Source organism: Myotis myotis, unplaced genomic scaffold, assembly GCF_014108235.1.
Source record: "Myotis myotis isolate mMyoMyo1 unplaced genomic scaffold, mMyoMyo1.p scaffold_m19_p_23, whole genome shotgun sequence".
Taxonomy (NCBI): domain Eukaryota; kingdom Metazoa; phylum Chordata; class Mammalia; order Chiroptera; family Vespertilionidae; genus Myotis; species Myotis myotis.
The window spans coordinates 4,887,484-4,907,516 of NW_023416328.1; the positions used below are offsets into that span (position 1 = coordinate 4,887,484).

Consider the following 20,033-nt stretch of genomic DNA (forward strand, 5'->3'; position numbering starts at 1 on the left):
GTCACTGCTTATTAGAGAAAATGGGTTAAGGTGCTAAATTTTCATAGGCATTTCTGATTAGGCATTCATAGTTATGTCTCAGGAATGAATGGCTGAGAATGAGATCCGCGAGATGATCATGACAAGGTGGATCACATGTTTAGAAGACAGAGGGACAAAGACAGACAGACTGATCAGTTTTGCTCTCAATTATATTCCCTGAAGGGAAATGAACAGTCAGCGTGCAAACATCCTACCCAGATTCAGCAGATCACAGGGCATCCCAAGTTGCCAAGGCAACACCAGCTGAGCACGAGACGAATACAAGTGTACATTCCTTATTAGAATAAGAAAGTTCCCTTCTAGTCCAGCCAATGTGGCTCAGTGGTTGAGCGGCGACCTATGAACCAGGAGGTTACTGGCCAGGGCACATGCCTGGGTTGCCAGCTTAATCCAAAGTAGGGGGCGTGCAGGAGGCAGCCGATCAATGATTCTCATCATTGATGTTTCTCTCTCTCTCTCTCCCCTCTCCTATAGTTGTATCAATACAACTATATTTTAAAAAAGAGAGTTCCCATCTATGTCTGCCTTGCTAAGAGGTTTATGCTTTGTTTTTTCTTGTTTTGTGTTTTTAATCATGAATGCATACTATACTATATTAAAAGTTTTTCCCCACCAAAACCGGTTTGGCTCAGTGGATAGAGCGTCGGCCTGCGGACTGAAAGGTCCCAGTTCGATTCTGGTCAAGGGCATGTACCTGGGTTGCGGGCACATCCCCAGTAGGAGATGTGCAGGAGGCAGCTGAACGATGTTCCTCTCTCATCGATGTTTCTAACTCTCTATATCCCTCTCCCTTCCTCTCTGTAAAAAATCAATAAAATATATTAAAAAAAAAAAAAGTTTTTCCCCATCTACCTTATGCATATATAAGATTTTTAAAGAAAAGATTTCAGGGAACGTAACTGCTTTTCTCTCGCAAGGTCAGAAACACAGACTTGCTAGGACTAACTCTCCCGTCTCCCAGCCAGGCTAGACCTCAGCATCCAAGGCGAGGGTCTGCCCTCCCGCTGGGCACCTCCATGGACACACACGCCTGCCACTCCTCTGCGGCTGCCTGTTGGAACGCCTCAACACTGTTTTGCTCTAAAGTTATCCCTAAATTTCCTCTGGGGGAGAAATTCTTACCTGAACTTGAACTCCGATTAGCTGCCTCGAACACTCACTGTCCAATGTGACTGTTAGGAAGGGAAAGGGAACCACATTTCCCCGCAGGATCCTTACAAAGAGTGAATGAGGTCAGCGGCAGCATCCTCATATTCTATTCAAAACTCAAGCCCCTGAGAGGTTCAATAACTTGTCCCAAGTCTCACACCAGCAACGGATGGGGATGGGGATGGGGATGGGGATGGGTCTGTGTGGCTTCCAGGCCCGGCGCTTTCCAGGGTTCCTGGTGCTGCCTCTGACCCTCCAGGCACCCAGACAGAAGGACTTTGTAAATTAGCGGCCAGGGTTCCAAACTGCCTACTCTGTAGACTCCAGTGAATAGTATAATTAGGCACAGGAAATGGTTCATTGTTGTTAGTCTGCAACCTAACAATGAAGGTCAGGGGCTGCTCAGGAAGTTGAATTTTCCCTTGGGGACTCGGGGCTGAGTGTCCTTAGAGAGCTGTGAGCACCTAGGCTGGGCTGCCAGGTACCCTCCCAGGCTCGGAGAACAGGCAGCACCCAGGCCTGGCCGGAGGCAGCAGGCCCCTGGGCAGAGAGCACTCATCCAGAAGACGGGTCCGGGGCCCCTGTTAGCGATACTAAATCCAAGTACCTTGCAAAGGAGGAACTCAGGCGCACCAGCCACTCCTCCAGCTAAAAGGCTTTCATGACTTGTCTCGTTTAATCCTGGACACATCCCAAAATGGGAGCTGGTATTATGCCATTTTTACAGATGAGCGGATGGAGGCTCAGGGAAGTGACTTATCCAAGAACCTCCCGCTCCCCAAACCCTGGGTATTATGCCATTTTTACAGATGAGCGGATGGAGGCTCAGGGAAGTGACTTATCCAAGAACCTCCCGCTCCCCAAACCCTGGGTGGTGAGAGCCCAGCACTCCTCTGCTGGTCCTTCACCCTGAACTCCATCCGTCGCCTGAGTTGACAACTGGTTTCCACCACACACTCCTCTTTGAGGACAACACGGTGTAATTGTTGGGAATGTGGCCTCTGACCAGACTGCTTAATTCAAATCCCGGTTCAGCCTTTCGCAAGTTCTGTGACTTTGGGAAAGTCATGGACATGTCTCTGAGCCTCAGTTTCCACTTGCGTAAAATGAGAACAACAACAGTACGTTCTTCAAAGGGTTGCTATGCAGGTTAATGGGATAGTACCTGCAAAGGTCTTAAAACAATGCCTGGCACACAGCAGGGGGTGTGTGTTAGTTATCTACCTCTGCGTAACAAATTACCCCAAACCCAGAGGCTTAAAACAACAATAAACATATATCATCTCACACAAGGAGAGGGCAGGAATTTGAGTGCTGCCGGCTTGTGCTCCCTCACGAGACCATAATCAAGACATCAGTCAAGGCAGCGGGCATCTGTAAGCTCGACTAAAGTCGGAACATTTTCCAGGGGAGCTGGCGAGCTGGTGCTGGCCGGGGGCAGGAGGCCTCCGTTCTCCATGTGGGGGTGTCCTCACCACACACAGCCAGCTTCCCGATGGAGCAAGGGGTCCCAGAGAACGGGGTGCAAGCAGCCACATCTTTCACAACCTCGCCCTGGACGTCACACACCACCACGTCTGCATTGTCCTGCTGGTTACACAGGTCTGCCCTGTCCATGTGGGAGGGGCTGGCCAAGGGTATGAACACCAGGAGACCAGGATTTTGGGGGGGCCAAGCTTGCAGGCTGGCTACCACAGGACAAGGTCTATTAAATAAAGAAAGGACTTGGATCGTAACTATTCTAAATGCCTGGCATACAGCGAGATAATCAATACACATTTATCAGAAGAATGGCGGTTTGGACGAAAAGAAGGAAGGCGCATGTCATCCCTGCCAAGTTCCATTCTAGCGCTTGTTCGCTTTACTGTCTGCTTTCTGAGCCATTTCCAAGGAAGGGGCTACGTGTTCTCCATTTAGCCTCTAAAGCATTCTCTCCATACGTTCGTTCTCAAATTTCATCTCCGTATAAAAGTGTTTAGAGTGGTAACCTCAAACCCGAAGTGCTCCGCAACCGTCTTTTTCACACAAATATACCAAAATGAAATGCTTCCCCTGAATTCCAAAGGCTAGGAGCAGAGCAGCCTGAAGTTTTGCTGGTTGAAAGGTCTGGACTAAAGGGACGATGCGGGCCCTAGTGTGTGTCCCAGGACAATGGTGGGAAAGTTCCTCCGTGCACAGAGGCGGCGATCCGCTTCCTCCTCCCCCACGGGCTGCACTCGGGAGATAAGCCTGGCTGGAACCCACGGAAGGCTGCTCACCACAGCCCGGGGCCCGGAGCAGGCCCGGGAGGGAGGACCAGGGGCGGGGGAAGCCTCCGAGGGGCCAAAATTCTCAGACTCCTGCTTCTTGGCAGCTGTCTCCCGTCAGATCCCTGCCAGAGACCTTAGACCCAGGACATGTCCTAGCAACGGCCCTAGGACAGCCTTTCCCACGGTGTTCCAGGATGATGCTGTCAACTGCACCCCTGCCCTCACCCATCAGAGGTGCCCCCGTGCCCCCCTGGGAAGCACCGATGGTGAGTAAGGGGGTGTGCAGGAGGCGCACAGCGCCACAGCTGGTCACCCCGGGCATTGCGCTGAGGCAGGTGTGGCTGACAGTCTTGAGGAGCTGTCATCCTCCCCTGGGTCCCCTCCAGGAGCCAAGGGCATACATGACACACCTTGGCTTCCACTAGGAGCGCAGAGGGCTGGGAGGGCACCGGGTGCGCAGAGAACACTTTACTCCGTGCCACGCTGCTGAGGGCTCACTCCTGGGAGATGCCAACACGGTTTCCATGATCACAGGTGTGATGTTTGCAGCCTCAACAAATCCATGACTGTACAGGGACGGAGTCATAAGGCAACAAAACCCATGGAACTGGGGCCAAGACAGTGGTCACTGCTGGTCATAATCTTCACTAGGTCAAAGCTGACGACACGGCCAGGGCCCTGCTCCCGGTATGCATGCACAGTGGCCACAGGTAAATATGGGGTAGAGACAATCATCTCGGGCTGAGAGGGGATTTGCTAAATCTCGATCGAATGACAAAGTCATCACGGAGTCCAGAAAGTCTTCCTTCCCCATTTTACCCTGGCTTCTTGGATGCTCGTTGTGTTCCCTGCCTCCCCACCCTATGACTTTCAACATCTACTGTATGTGTAGCAAAGGAGTGACCAGCACTACAATATAATATACATGTAATGCCCGGCTGGTGTGGCTCAGTGGTGGAGCATTGACCCATGAACCAAGAGGTCATGGTTAGATTCCCAGTCAGGGCACATGCCCGGGTTGCGGGCTTGATCCCCAGTAGGGGCCATGCAGGAGGCAACAGATCCATGATTCTCTCTCATCATTGATGTTTCTATCTCTCTCTCCCTCTCCCTTCCTCTCTGAAATCAATCAGAATATATATATTTTTAAAAGTTCACTTAAAAAAATGATTCCAGCTAAGGAAAGCATGGATTGGATATAATATTAATAATACAAATGCAAATAATTACAAAAAAAGGGCAGGGCAGCGTGTTCTGCAAATAATTTCAAATGTGGATTTATATTCAAAATCATTAACAATGAGCATCACTCTAAGTGCATATTTTTATGTTTGGAGATAGCCTATAAAATACTGATTATTTCATCTCTATCTCTTTTTATGTACATTTCTGCTTGTTCTGTAATTATATTCTATATTAAGAAACACAAGTATGAAGTGTATATGGAAAGTGTTATTGGTACTCCCTGAAACTTTTACGGATGGGTTTAAGCAAAAACATTAGGAAGCCCTTATCTACACGCATGCACTTCATACCCCGTCTTATCTCTCAGGAAAAAGGCGCAAAGGTATCTAGACTGTGGAAATGCTGGACTTAAAATTACTTGTAAATCTCCCGTAAGAGGAGCAGGAGAAGCAGCCAGGAAATCCGCTTCGATAAATTTTCATTTTTTTCCCCCTGTGCTTGTGCAAACAGCGCTGGAGAAAGTTATCAAACGTAACGTTATCTCCCTCGGAAGCTGCAGAATTATGGCTCCCAGATGGGTTCCCAGCCCTGCCCTTGAGAAAAGTCAATAAACTGGGGGACCACAAATCTCACGGCTCGGCCAGGCCAGCAAGTCAAACGAAGGCGCAACCCTCTCTTTTCAGGGGGAATAACCGAGTGCAGGCTGGGCCCTGCAGCTCCCCGTCTGGATAAACACAAGCCTCGTTTGGTTGGGAGAGGGTTGGGGGTTCAGCCGCGGGACTGAAATCCATGGGACCTGAACCCCATTCCCTCTCGCAGCGTCTCACCCTCTCCTAGCAACCATGGTCACGTTCCTTCATTTGAGTGGCTTAGTTTCCATAGACGGGCTTACTACACAAGCCACGGAAGTGTCTAACCCAGGGGTGGGCAAACTTTTTGACTCGAGGGCCACAATGGGTTCTTAAACTGGACCGGAGGGCCGGACCAAAAGCACGGATGGAGTGTTTGTGTGAACGAATATAAATTCAAAGTAAACATCATGACATAAAAGGGTCGGGTTTTTTTTTTTTTTTTAGTTTTATTCATTTCAAACGGGCCGGATCTGGCCCGCGGGCCGCAGTTTGCCCACGGCTGGTCTAGCCCCACCCTGGGGCAGCTGTGGATGAGTATCTGATACCAGGACACAAGCCAGAGGTCTGTCCACGTGCTCTGAATTCCACCTTCTTCCCCCGGTCCGGCTCCTGTGGCCGATTTCCTGGCGATCTCACGCTCGTGTCCATGACGCGACTTTATTGCTTTTGGTCACAAATATTAAGCCTTGATTTTCACGAAGTTCCAGTCCCCACGGCCTCCCCGTGCCACAGCCCGGCAAATGTGCTTTTACTGCCGCCAGAAAGCAATAAGTAATTTCTTTTTCAAAGCGTGCTGAGCACTCCGGGGAAATTCCGCCTCGTGCTTCTTTCTGACTGGTTTCGGCGCTCAGTCCATCCAGGGGAATCCGTTCCAGATTAAGCTGGACTTGGCGAGGAAGGGTACACAGGGGCAGCTGAAGAGGATGTCTCTAGGGCAGCGGTTCTCAACCTGTGGGTCGCGACCCCTTTGGCGGTCGAATGACCCTTTCACAGGGGTCGCCTAAGACCATCCTGCAGATCAGGTATGTACATGACGATTCATCACAGGAGCAACATGACAGTTATGAAGAAGCAACGAAAATAATTTCATGGTTGGGTCCCAACATGAGGAACTGTATTTAAAGGGCCAGAAGGTTGAGAACCACTGGTCTAGAGCAAAAAGTATGCCCACCCAGGGCTCTCAGGGTCACGCTTCTAAAAGAATGTGGGAGAAACAGGGCTGGCCTTGTTATTAAAATTCTTCCCCAGGCCCGGCTGGCATGGCTCAGTGTCTGAGCATCGACCTAGGAACCAGGAGGTCACGGTTCGATTCCCCATCAGGGCACATGCCCGGGTTGTGGGCTTGATCCCCAGTAGGGGGCGTGCAGGAGGCAGCAATCCATGATTTTCTCTCATCATGGATGTTTCTCTCTCTTCCTCTCCCTTCCTCTCTGAAATAAAAATATATATTATAAAAAATAATGGAGGGAGTGGGGTTAGGGTTAGGGTTATGGTTAGGGTTAGGGTTAGGATTAAGGTTAGGGTTAAGGTTAGGACCACCCAGAAAATGTCCATCTAGGAACCAGGAAGTGGGCCTCACCAGACACCAAATTTGTAAGTGCCTTGATCTTGGAGTTCCCAGGCTCCAGAACGGGGAGAAGTAAATGCTTGCTGTGCAAGCCACCCAGGCTGCGGTATCTTTGTTACAGACATTTACCAAGTTATTTGAAAGCGGAGTTCAAAAACGCCAACTATGCCTGGTTTGTCATGCTGCCCCTCTCCCCCCAAAACCGACACAGATCTTTTGTCTTCTCCAGGACTAACGCTGCCCTTTGGAAGTCAAATGTCATACAAATAGGACGTGCGGTGCAGCAGCCAGGTTGTCCGCAGAAGCAGGGGCTGGGTTTTTTACCTGCCGTCAGTGCCACCTTATCACTGGGTTTGAATGCACCTCCTCACAGGAGACATGCCGCCTGCTGGCTTTGAGCAGTGAGCGTGGCCAGGCCTGGCTGCCTTCCTCCCACGGCTGAGGCCTTCTAAGACAGGGGTTAATTGGGGTGTGAGAAGGTTACTGCTCCTCAGAGACCCCTTCAAATAAATGTTTCTAAAATTTGCATGTGAAAAGCACATCTCTGCCCAGTGCTTTAATGCAAAGCCTAGTTTCCAAAATTCAGGTGTGGGGCTCAATACCTTGGGGGGGCGGGGGGCGGGTGGCCAAGCTCAACTGCAAAGAATTGTAACCCTGGGAGGTGGCTCCAATGGGCAAGCACCCCTTTCAGCCCAAGCACCTTGTGACCAGGGTGATGCTCCCCACAGGAAGGCCGTCTCGCTGAGACGCTGATGCTTGAATCCTGCTCAGCTCACACTCCGGGCTGTCTGCCTCTCCGCTCCCTGACTGCGAGTCACTCCATGGGCATTGGCGCCAGTGCTGGCCTCGGTCGGCACAAAGCTCGTTGTCCCAAATCTGTCACCAGGCAGGAGAACCCTAACCTCATCTCGGGCCGAGGGGCAGCCGCCGTGTGGGTGGGGCCACCAGGCTGAGGCCTTGTTTCTGTCTGGGTCCTTTGTCCACCTATTCCACTCAGCCTGTTCTTTCAGATCCGACCTGCCCATAATTAGCCCGGCACAGGTGCCTGCGCCTGCCAAAATGACCAGGCTCTGAGGCCTCGGGGGGACTCGCTGAGAGCCAGGCAAGCATGCACCTCACCGATTCTCAGATCTGCGCCTCCCTCCCCCTTTCCAAAGGAGCTCGGGGCTGGAATCAATATCCTCACAGCTGGACGGGTTCACAAGGCCACGGCCCACTCCTTGCGGATGCCTCCAGGAGGAGGTATGCAGCTAGAGGAGAGGCGATTCAGAGCAGACGTGCCCACCCTCCGTCCTAAGAACCGCCGTGAACACACACAGAGACACACACGCACACATGCACACACTCTCAGACACACAGACACACGCGCTCACGCGCACCTGCTAACTTCCCTCAAGGCCAGAAGTTCCTTTCCTATTTGCTGCTTCCCAGCAGGGTCTGCCTCCCACAAGCAAGGCCAGGCCAGGGAGGAAGGAGGAGGCTGGCCAGACAGCAAAAATGAAGGGCAGCGTCCATCCAGGTTATGAAGTGAGCAGTCGGTGCAGGATATTTCTGGAGAGCCCGAAGCTGAGACAGCCTCCCGAGGCCCAAATGAGATTGTCCCTCCTGATGGGAGGATTTATTCTGACCTGTCGGGCCTGGTTTAAGGGCCCTTCTGCGGCACTACTTGAAATTCAGGGATTTGGGCCATATCTCGGGCTTGTAACTCATTACAGGACATCCGGCATCAAGGAGGCTAAATGTGTCCCATTATTATTATTATTAGAAAAATTGTATTTTATTTTTTAAAAAATATATTTTTATTGATTTCAGAGAGGAAGGGAGAGGGAGAGAGAAACATCAATGATGAGAAGGAATCATTGATCGACTGCCTCCTGCACGTCCCCTACTGGGGATGGAGCCCGCCACCCGCACATGCCCTGACCGCGAATCGAACTGTGACCTCCTGATTCATAGGTTGATGCTCAACCACTGAGCCACGCTGGCTGGGCCCTGCTTCATAACTTTTAAAGTTTCCACTCCAGTCAGTACCGCCTGTGCCACCGGCTGTTGTGGCTGCTGGCATTTTCGGAGAATTTTCAAACGACCGACAGAGAATATTCTTGGGCCCTGTAACCCTGGGAGGTGGCTGCCCAGGGATCCAGCCAAACTGAGCTCCACTCACAGCTCAGCCACATCCCACCTCGTGACCTTGAGTGACCCTCTCCGGTCACCTGACTCTGGGTTCCTTCCCCCACATGCTGGCGGCGATAGTCCCTTTGCCGGAGGGTTTTCATAAAACTCAATGCATTCATTCATTCACTCCACACACATTTATTGAGTCCCTTCCAAGTTTTCAGAACCGTTTTAATTTTTAAAGATATGACCGTGAACGGTGCCCTGTCACAAGGCTTGCCTCCCAGTGAGGAACAACAGATAAACAGATGTGTAACATGCTAAGTGGAGGCGTGTGCTGGGAAGAAAGAGAAAGACAAGGAAGGAGACCCACAAGGTCGCAGGGGGAGGGTATTCAGGAAGGCTTTATGACGTGGTGACAGATGAACGGAGGCCTGACGAAGTGGAAACAAGTGCAAACCCCGGGGGGTGCGCGCCATAATGGACTGGACAGAAAAATGCACTGAAAAGCGCTTGACAAATGGGAGTCCTCTCTGGAACCCCACACTCCTTGGCCTGACGTGTTTCCAACCAACCTCCAGGCCTGACACACGCTGGTGCTATCGCCCCTCCTTTCCTCAGAGGGAAACCAGAGAGCCCCCCGCCACGCGTGTGCGCGCACACACACACACACACACACACACAGCCCTTTGAGAAGGTCTGCCATTAATGCATGTGTCCTTCAGAGCAGAACTGGGGGAGCAGGTCCGCCCTCCTGAGGCCAAGGGGCAGGGCAGGCCTGCGAGGTTCAAGGCTGGTGCTTGGCACGGCGGTCCTGGGGCTGCCTCTGTTATCACACCCTCGCCAGCAGTCAGGACATAATGAATCTTCTGGAAACGCGTTTTGTAATTCTACTGGGGTCGTGGATAATGTAATTAGGAGATAAAGAAATTGCCTGGAAGGAGATGAACTCAAGACTCATAGATCACATTTCAGACAGGTCCGCTTGAAGTCGGGGGTTCTGGGAGCAGAACGGCAAATTTCATTCAGAAAAGGGCCACTCCGGGGAGAAAGTAACGCAATCACTTCTGAGAACAGCATGGAATAAAGTTGGTGTCTGAGTGAGTGCAGGAGAGGCATGAAGATAATAACTGGTAGGGGCCACAAAGGGCGATTGCAGGTGGCGAAATCAAATGACGAACCAGCTAGTCATATAAAAAAGTGAAAACAATAATGGTGAATCACTCCTGTATCAAAAGGATGTCGGCTGGGCCTGGCCGTCATGGCTCAGTGGTTGAGCGTAGACCTATGAACCAGGAGGTCACAGTTCAATTCTTGGTCAAGGCACATGCCCGGTTGTGGACTTGACCCCCAGTAGGGGGCGTGCAGGAGGCAGCTGATCCATCAATGTTCCTCTCTTATCAATGCTTCTATCTCTCTATCCCTCTCTCCCCTCCTCTCTCTCTAAAAATCAGTAAAAACATACTTTTTAAAAAAGGATATCTGCTGGATGGGTAAGAACTCTATAAATGTACAATCAAAATTTAAAAGGACTGAGTTCAGGAGCTCTGGGGGACTTGGGAAATGGTTCTGAAGGGACGGAACGGAACTGACAGCTGTGTCCCTAACAAAAGGACAGAACGGAACTGATAGTAAAAGAACAGAATGGAACTGATAGCTGTGTCCCTAACTCCTCTCCCAGGAAAGCCACAGAATGTATCAGTTACTCAGCCTGCCCTTATCTCAGCCAATGGGAAAGCAAGGGAAACTACCCCCCGGCCCTCACTCAACCAACCGGAATCGACCAAGTGCCTCCACCCCACTCCCCAAGCCCTATAAATTCTTTGTTCTCTTGGGAATCGGGGCTCTCTCTTGCATCCAGTAATGGAGGCAGAGGGGGACCAAGCCTGGGCTTGAATAAAAGACTCTATGCTTTTGCATCGGACTTGGCTCCCTGGTGGTCTGTCTTGGGGGATGTTGAAATCTGGGCATAACAGTTCAAGGTGTGAAAGTCACTTTGAGTCAGTCCGAACTGGTCTGAATACGTCCAATTAAAGCGGCCCTCGGCCACCTGGTGCTTGCACACCGAAGTTCACAGCAGTGCTATTGGTAACAGTGAGAAAGGGGAAGCCACCGAAATGTCCATCAATGAATGAATGGACGAACAATCGGTGATATATCCATATACTGGTACATTGTCGCCATAGAAAGGAACAAAGTACTGAAGCATGTTAACATGGACGATCCTTGAAAACATTCTATTACGTGAAAGAAGCCAGTCACAAAAGGCCACACACTGTATGATCCATTTACATGAAATGTCAAGAGCAGGCAAATCTGTAAGGACAGAATGTAAATCCGCTGGCGCCAGGGCCTGGGGGAGAGCATAGGGGTGATAAAAATGATAAAAATGTTCTAAAACTGGATGGTGCTGACGCTGCGCAACTATGAATGACTAAACCAATGAACTGCACACCTGAGGGGCTAAATTCTATGGGGTATGAATTATATCATAATAAAGCGGTTTGATTTTTTAAAAGGGCTTTTTCTCTGTTTGTCTAACAGTAAATTAATACAGCACACCAGTAACGAAACACTGCAAGCCGAACTTCCATTCCTCCAACAGCCCCCCAGGCAGGCCAGGTTCCGGCCGTTTCGCAAGTGAAGAAATGAAGGCTAAGGTAGGGAACTTGCCCTGAAGGACCCATCGAAGACGCGGAACTCAAAGCCAGGGCTGCTTAACTCCATGCTCAGCCTTCCTCCAGGACCGGGCAGCGGAGCGATGCTGGGGGCACGTGGTCTAGACGTGGGGGTGGATGTGAAAGGGAGCAGGTGGGCATGCTGTCACTCACTATCATTTATGCACCAGGACTTGGGGAGCACCTCTCATGTGCCGGACCCTGCTCTGTGTGCACTGGGAACACAGCAGTGAATTCAACCCAGTGCTTGTCTCTATGGCACCTGCAATTTGGTGGAGCAGGAAAGAAACGAAACTTAAATAACTATGTACCTGTGTCTGGTAGCACGCAGTTCTGTGGAGAAAAATAAAAGTGAGAATAGGGGTCAGGGAGTGCAGGGCCGCGAGTCTGGACACTAATTTATACAAGGCTGACAGGGAGGGCCTTTCTGATCATGTAATACCTGAGCAGAGCCTCCACCAAGGGAGGGAGAACTGCGAGGATCTGGGGAGTGGGTAGCGGGAACAGCACATGCAAAGGCCCTGGGGTTGGAAAAAGCTTGATGTATGTGAGGAACAGCAAAGAGGCCGTTGTGACCGCAGCAGGGAAGGGTCCAACCTCATGGGGCCATGTGGGCCATGGTAAGAGGCTCTTACTCTGAGCCGGAGGTTTCACACTGGTGTGGGAGGCACCAGGGGCCTTGCTCGCCAAGGTCAGGGATCATATTCACGTTTGTTAGATTACACTGATGGCTGTGGTTTGCAGCTGAGACTGACAGGGTGCTGGGGCGGAAGTCAGGAAACTGGTGGGAGACTAGACCAATAGTCCAGGGGACAGAAGTCACAGGCTCCGAAACGAGGAGAGACACACAGTTGACTGGACAGCAGACACATAGGTCTCTCCCATCACAGTCAGTGCTGGGGTGGGTGTCAGCTCTCTCCCCAGGGTCTAGGCCAGCCGTGGGCAAACTACGGCCCGCGGGCCGGATCCGGCCCATTTGAAATGAATAAAACTAAAAAAAAAAAAAGACCGTACCCTTTTATGTAATGATGTTTACTTTGAATTTATATTAGTTCACACAAACACTCCATCCATGCTTTTGTTCCGGCCCTCCGGTCCAGTTTAAGAACCCATGGTGGCCCTCGAGTCAAAAAGTTTGCCCACCCCTGGTCTAGGCCCAACAGGGAGACGGGCTCTCTCTCCTAGACACACAGAAGTCCCGTTCCCTTCTGCTGGGTCAGACAAGGTTAAAGACCCAGTGCCAGAGGCGAGCTTCCTTTGCCAGATAAGCCATTCATCCGGAGCTGTTTGCTTTTCATCTTTTGCAAATGCTTCCCTTTGAAAAATTCCACTCACTCTGCTTGCAGACAGATATGCCAGCCGACCTGCGGAACGCCAGGCAAAGACCCCCAAGCGAGGGGAAGCGGCTGCCCAGACGTGGGAACCACCGTAACGGCTGACATTCGATTTCCAACCCCGACACCGGGGGCCCATTTGGCCTCAGGACCCCCTCAATCATTTGCTCCCAGATGCAGGCCGATCTTCTGGGTCTCAGGCCTCCTGCTGGGAGGCCACGGAAGTGCTGTGAGCTCAGCCACCCGCCGGCCCCAGCAGGCAGGCAGAGATAAGGGGATGACAACGGCCAGACTGGAACTCATTTTCATCCTTCAAAGGCTGTCTCTGACCCCAGTGCACCCCTGAGCTGGGCCTTCTCACCATCTGCTTGGGGACCCCCTCTCTCCTCCTCTTGTCCTTGCTTTGAACCAAGAGCCTCAGCCCTGGGCTTGGAGAGTACATGCCCCCAAGAGGCAGCTGCTTTGCAAGCAGTAAAAACACTGCCTCTGGCTGGCAAGGGACTTGACCTACAGGTCATCGCTGGAGCACCCTCGCCGGTGACTGGGATGGATTTAGAACCTGCCTAGTCATTATGGACTCGCACCTCTGCCCCGACAAATGCCGGTAATTACAGCCTCCAAACACCCTGACAGGTGGCTCTCATCTGTTTTTGGTCGTTACTCATTTCTTTATTAAGGGCATATGCACCAGGCATGGTGCCCAGGCAAGCAGAATATGAAGATGGCATTCGTTGCCCAAACCTCTAATAAGCACCTGCCATGGGTAGCTCAGGAATACAAAATGCTGTCCCAGAGCTGGGAAGGGCATGCACGGGAGGAAAAGCAGCCCCGGGTGGCAGTGAAGAGCACAGGGTTCAAATCCTGCCTGGGTTCAAATCCCAGTCCAGCACTTCCCAGGCTGTGTGGCTGTGTACAAAGTACTTAACCTCTCTGGGCCTTCATTTCCCCACCTGCCAAATGGGGAGATTAGACCCACGCCACAGTACAGACTGAACAAGGGAACGTTTATACAGCCCTTGGGAGAGCAGCTCCTAGAATGAGAAGGAGCTGCTATGATTCTTAGGCCTGAGCTACATGGGGAGCAAGTGGAAAGGTGACGGGGATATGATGGGGGACAGACAGTGGAACCAGGGTATGAGGGGCACCGAGGACTGACCAGGGTCCACAGGCTGAAGGAATGCAGCTCCAGGCACAGAGGCGGGGCAGGGCCTGCCAGGAATTGGGAGGTGTGAAGGTGCGCAGCCTGCGGAGCCGGTTTAGGGCGCAGTGTCCCGGCTGGCGGTGGCCCCCCTCGGATCCTGTGTAGGAAGGGGCAGTGACCAGTGCTGTGCAGCCCCTCTAACCTGCTCACTCCATCCCCCACTCGCTGGGCTCTAACCACTAGAGCCTCCATTCTGATCAATTTCCTACAGGGCCACTTTCTGGGCCTGTGGTGTCAACCAGTCCGCTTCCCTTCCTCTGAAGCTCGGAGCCTGTGGCCACTTCCTCCGGGAAGCCTGCCGGCCCTGATTGAGCTCGGCCCCCCGTCACCCTCCTTCACAGCCCCATCACAGTCGCCATAGAAACAGTTTTTGAAGTTTGACCTCTGGGAAGTGCAGAGGTGAGGAACTGGATGTGAGGAATGGGGTGAGGTTCAGCAAACACCTCTGCTTCTGGATGTGGCTAAGCTCGCGCTCCCCAAACCCCGCAGGCTGGCAACACCTCTCGGGGGCGTGACGCAGGGTCACGCGTGGCCCTGAGGACGGCTGGCGATGACTTTCACACGCCAAGCGGGAGCAGAACCAGCTTGGCAGGGGGTGGCCCTAATGAGCAGGACGGGGATGGAACAACGCAGGGCCTCACACCCACCTGCCGGCTGGGGTCACGCTTGCATTGGGGTGTGGAAGGTTGAGCAAGGAACACAGAAGTCACTCAGCTTTATCTGCACGAGGCTGAGTTCTGCTGCTGCTCCCACGCCCTGCTGGGAGCATAAACAGCACTGACGGGGACCCGAGAGCCTCCTGTAGCCTGGCCGCAGCCCTTCCTGTCACCTGCTTGGGGAGCAAACATACACAGCCTCCAGGACGGCACTGCGCTGAGACCAACCGCAGGCCCCAAAGTCACCTGCCTGCCAGCCAAGCCCGGGGTGCACGCGGCGAAAGAAGATTAGGTGGGAAGCGGGCAAACAGAGAAAGCGAGGCCTGTCTGAAGTGCAGCCGTTACTGCTCAAGAGAAGCCCAAATCCAGAGTTGACGTTGAGAACTCGCTCACTTTTTTTTTTATTGGTTTTTAGAGAGAGAGGAAGGGAGAGGGAGAAACACGGATGAGAGAGGAACATCATCCATCGGCTGCCTCCTGCACGCCCCCTACTGCACATGTGCCCTGATGGGGAATCGAACCTGTGACCTCTTGGTTCCTGGGTCGAGGCTCCACGGCTGAGCTCAATAGAGGGTGACTAGAAGGTATTTTACACTTAAAAATGACACAGGAGAGAATTGTGTTGTTTTATTTTTTTAAGCAAGTACAAGCCTAGCAGAGACTAGAAGTTATGTAACTTGGCCAAGGTCACCCAACCTCAACTCTGAGTTGAGCTGCAGCTCTCCCCAAGGCCAGCAGAAGGAGGCCCCCTCCCAGGGTGACCCCAAACTCCCCCAGGCAAAGCCACTCAGTAACCCCCTTCCTCCCCGCCCCCCTGCTTCCCAGGGACTCTCAGAGCCTGGGGCTCAGTCCTAACTGGCCACTTATTCCATGTCACACACGCACACTCTCTGGAGCAGAGCGAGCTCTCGGTCACTTCCCAGGGGGACAGTACAACCCTGTCACCAGGCCAGTGGTGCAGGCCTGCTTCCCTGCCCTGGAGCAGCTTCACCAACAAATGGGGGGTGGGGGGGACGCTGCAGAATTAATTTCCCATTGTAGCTGCCTAACGACCTCTAATTGCATGGCTGCAGGCTTGCACATTAATGCGGGGAAAACTGCCCATAAAGTTAAAAGGGCGATTTCCTTCCCACCATCCACCTCTGCCTCCCTTTCAATAAATCACTCTCCTAACATGGCAGGTGGCAAAGTCCAAGGCCAGAGGTCAAGGGGGCCCTGCCCTGGAAGGATCCCTCATGAACCGTCAGCAGCCCCTGCCCGGGATGTGCTCAAGGGAGCCCAGGGGATGCCCAGGGCGGTCTTCAAGGGGCAAGAACAACTCCAGAGGCAGCGGTCAGGACCCAGAATATGTACCCGGCCGTCCCCGAGAAAATGAGATTTCCTCACACCCACCGATGGCTGGTGGTGTGCGGGGGGGTGTCTGTTACAGGAGCCGTGGGCGCAGGAGGCTCTCAGGGCTGCCAAGGGAGCCCTGAGGCGTGACAGCAGCCATAGGGGCACTGAACTCACAGACAGAGGGGCAGAGAGCTTTCCCGAGTGCATGTGATGTGTGTCTGAGAACCTAGGCGGGGGCAGGGCGGGGCCAGGTGGCACTCTTGGATCACCTGGTGACACTTCTCTGCACAGCACGAAGTGTCCTTAGTTCAAATATTGCTTGGAAATTCAGTTTCAGTGACCGGTCTCCGTACCCTGGGAGAGATTGGCTGGCACTGGGAAGGGCCCGGGTGTGGGGTCGGCTAGCCCGGGTTTGAGCCTGGCTGCAACCCCGGAGTCCCTGAGCCTCCCTCACTCCCCTCTTGTGGACCCTGGACTTGGGGGAGGCGCCACACACTGCCCACATGCACTTGAGCTTGGCAGAAATTATTATGGATTGCTATGTTGTTTTTTACTGGCACCAGGCGGATGTCAGGCCCCTGTGGAAGGCACTGGAAACTGATCAGATGTGGCCCGAGAAGTGCGGAGACCTGACTCCTCCAGTGCCAGGCGGGGACCGCTGTCACCAGGAGTGGCCCCAGGAGGGACCCGGTTAGAAGGCACGGGGCCGGGACAGCAGGACAGAATGGGAGGAAGGTCTTAGGCAAAGTGCGTGAGGGGAACGTGTGGAGAGAGTACTGGGTGGGAGAGGGAGGGGGAGAGGGGGAGGGAGGCAGGGGTTGGAAACGCAGGCCCCACAGCAACCTGCTGGGGTGGCCAGCCTGCCTCTGCTCCTCCCCAGCTGGGTGGCCCTGGGCAAGTGACTTGGCCTCGCTGTGCTCAGTGCTGAGCCAGTACCTGGCCCGTGGGGAGGGCTCCGTAACTGCTGGGTGTGACCCGCCAGCAGCAGGCTGGGCTGGCCTGGGCGGCAGGCTGTGGGATGTGGCGCAGGAAGAGGTCTAGGGCGGAAGTGTGGAGGAGGGAGGGGGAGTAGGCCAAGGAGGGGAGGAGCACCAGCTCTGGACCAGAACACTGTGGGTGGGGGGAAGGTGGGGGGGGGGAGCAGCAGCCTGGCACCCCCTCTGGCTCCACCTGCTCACTGGCATGTAGCCCCATCAAAGGCTCCACCAAGGGGAGCCAGAGCTGCCAACACTCCCCGCCTCCGCCAGGCCTGCTGGGGCCAGCGAGCAAAGGGGACAGGAAGGCTGCCCTTCTGCAGAGCTGTGGGGGCACCCGTCTGGCCTGCGAAACCGGAGTGTGGGTGAGTCCTGCTGTGGAGCCGCATTCTCCCCCACACGGCCGGGAGCTTCCAGGAGGGACCAGGGCAGGCGCCAGGCCCAAGGTCAGCCCAGGGAAGGGGCAGCATAAGGGGCTAAGTTTAGAAAACCTTGGGCCTGCCCTCCCACACCCCAGGCTAAAAGCTACCGCTGACCTAAGCATGCTTCCTTTCCCCGTTAACCCTCTGGTCTATGCCTCAGCAGCTCCTCAGTGTGCCACGCTCCGTGCCACAGAAATGCCCCGTGTGGAATGCAGACCCTGCTGAATAGAACTGCGGGCCCCTGAGGGGCAGACTCAGACCTGGGTCTATGGGCCTGGGTTCCAATCCCGGCACCAGCACACTGGAGCTGGGTGACTGTGGGCCAGTGACTGCATCTCTCTGTGCCTCCGAATGTTTATCTATAAAATAGGAACAACGGTCCTACTTCTTATGGTTGTCTTGAGGGTTACATCAGTACATAGTATGTAAAACATGCAGGACAGCTTGGCATTTGTCACTGTAAAAGAAATCGTCCCGAAACCATGACGCAAATACCTCGATACCAAAAAGACTCTTCTATTTAAATTGCAGCGTTGCACATGAGCTGATCCAGCCTACACACAGCTGCTGGATTAATTTTCCTCAAATGCCAGTTCACCCCCTCATTTTTCAAGTTAAGGGGTTATGAAGTGAGTACGGGGAAAGTTGGTTGGGGGGGTGGAGAGGAGGAAACTGACATTTTCGAGAACCTTCTGTTTTCCTGACCCTGTTTGAGAATTTGAGAGATGACACCTCATTCAGCTTCACAGACAGGATGACCCCATGTTAATGATGAGCAAGTGAAGGCTCAGAAAGCTAGATGGCTTGCGCAGAGCCAGCGGCAAACCCAGCATCTGAACTCAATGACAAAGCCTATTTCTCTTCCAATAATAGTAATAAAAATACAGGAGAAGGAAGGAAGATAGTAATGATGACAGCTAACATGCACTAACGCCTTCATCCTCAGAACGGCTCTATGAGCTAGACCAACGATGGTGAACCTTTTGAGCTCGGCGTGTCAGCATTTTGAAAAACCCTAACTTAACTCTGGTGCCGTGTCACATAGAGAAATTTTTTGACATTTGCAACCATAGTAAAACAAAGATTTATATTTTTTATATTTCTTGTATATATTTAAATGCCATTTAACAAAGAAAAATCAACCAAAAAAATGAGTTCGCGCGTCACCTCTGACACGTGTGTCATAGGTTCGCCATCACTGAGCTAGATACTAGGACAGTCCCATTTTACAGATGTGAAAACAAAGGTTGAGTAACTTACGCAACGCATAACTTGGAGGTGGTGGCGTTCTTCTAATAAGTTGTTCACCGTCTCAAATTAAAACTTTGCACAATCTGCTCTCTTGGAATACTCCCTTCCCTTCTCCCCTTTCCCCCAATTTAACAGCCTCATGCCCGCTCTGTAAAGTGCAGTTCGGAAACCCCCCTCCACCAGGCTGCCTCCCCAGATAGCCTACGTGCTCCAAGGCAGGGAGCGTCACAGCTTGTCCCTCCACACCTGCTCCCCGCAGGGCCTGGCGCCCAGCGAGCACCATCTCCACACCATGTGTTCCAGAGGGAACGCGAAAGATGCCAGCTGGGCACAGGAGCCCTTATTAACGCCACCACTAATGAGCCCTCCAGAGCTTAGGAGCAGAAACACACTTTAACGCAAGTGAGTTTTTTCCTTTCACATCGGAAGACCGTCGGTGATTTAGCTACAAGGTGCAGCTCACACCGTTGACACAAAGACGAAACCTAATGGAAAGGGAGACAGAGGTGCCCAGCCCCTTTCAGGACTGACAGGCCCGCTCTGCAGATTCTGGGAGCAGAGCCTGGATGACAGGAAGTACCTGCACGGAGCCAGTGACTGGGAGGCCTTTGGTGTCCCATAATCCCAGGGACCGAACTTGAGAAACACAATTTGGGACATATAGTGCCTATGAAGGCAACAGCAGGACATACTAGAACTCAAGAACGTCCTGGGGCCACAGCAAAGGGGGAAGGGTGGCCTCTGTGACTAGGAAGGTCTGCAGGGACAGCCCATCCTCGCAGGAACAGGACTGGGCTAAATTTTAAGGTGAGGGGTACCATGTGGCAAGAATGACCTTTGCCCTCATTAGCCTGACCTTCTGCCCCTAACCCAACACACCGGTGTCTGAGCCCCAGGCTCCCAGTTTTCCTTAGTCGATCCAAGATATATATATATAGTAAGTCCTCATCTAACGCCGTTAATAGGTTCTGTGACTTTACGGGAAACAACATAGGACACCACCAACTTTCCCGCAGGCTCATTGATAAAAGCAAGAGTTAAGTTCCTCTGGCATCTCCAACATCGCTATAACAAAACGATGTCGAACCAAAACATATTGCGAGAGGATCTGCTGGACCACATTCCCAAAGGCTCATTACGTGGCTTCTCCTCTCCTAGCTTAAAAGGCCACTTCTCAGTGTCACATGTACAGTGTCACATGTATTTAACATAAGAAACCCGTTCAGGAAATTCACCCAAGGAT

At 52.7% G+C, this 20,033-nt stretch overlaps 1 protein-coding gene and 1 long non-coding RNA gene across 7 annotated transcripts in view; one reads left to right on the forward strand and one right to left on the reverse strand.

The window, feature by feature from the left end:
- SLCO3A1 (solute carrier organic anion transporter family member 3A1) overlaps nt 1-20,033 on the reverse strand; it is a 145,061-nt gene that overhangs the window by 69,741 nt on the left and 55,287 nt on the right. The gene's annotated exons all lie outside the window — the stretch shown is intronic.
- LOC118679173 lies at nt 3,462-7,143 on the forward strand. Its single transcript, XR_004975158.1, has 3 exons — nt 3,462-3,706; nt 3,975-4,150; nt 7,054-7,143. It is a non-coding gene; the product is annotated as an uncharacterized LOC118679173 (long non-coding RNA).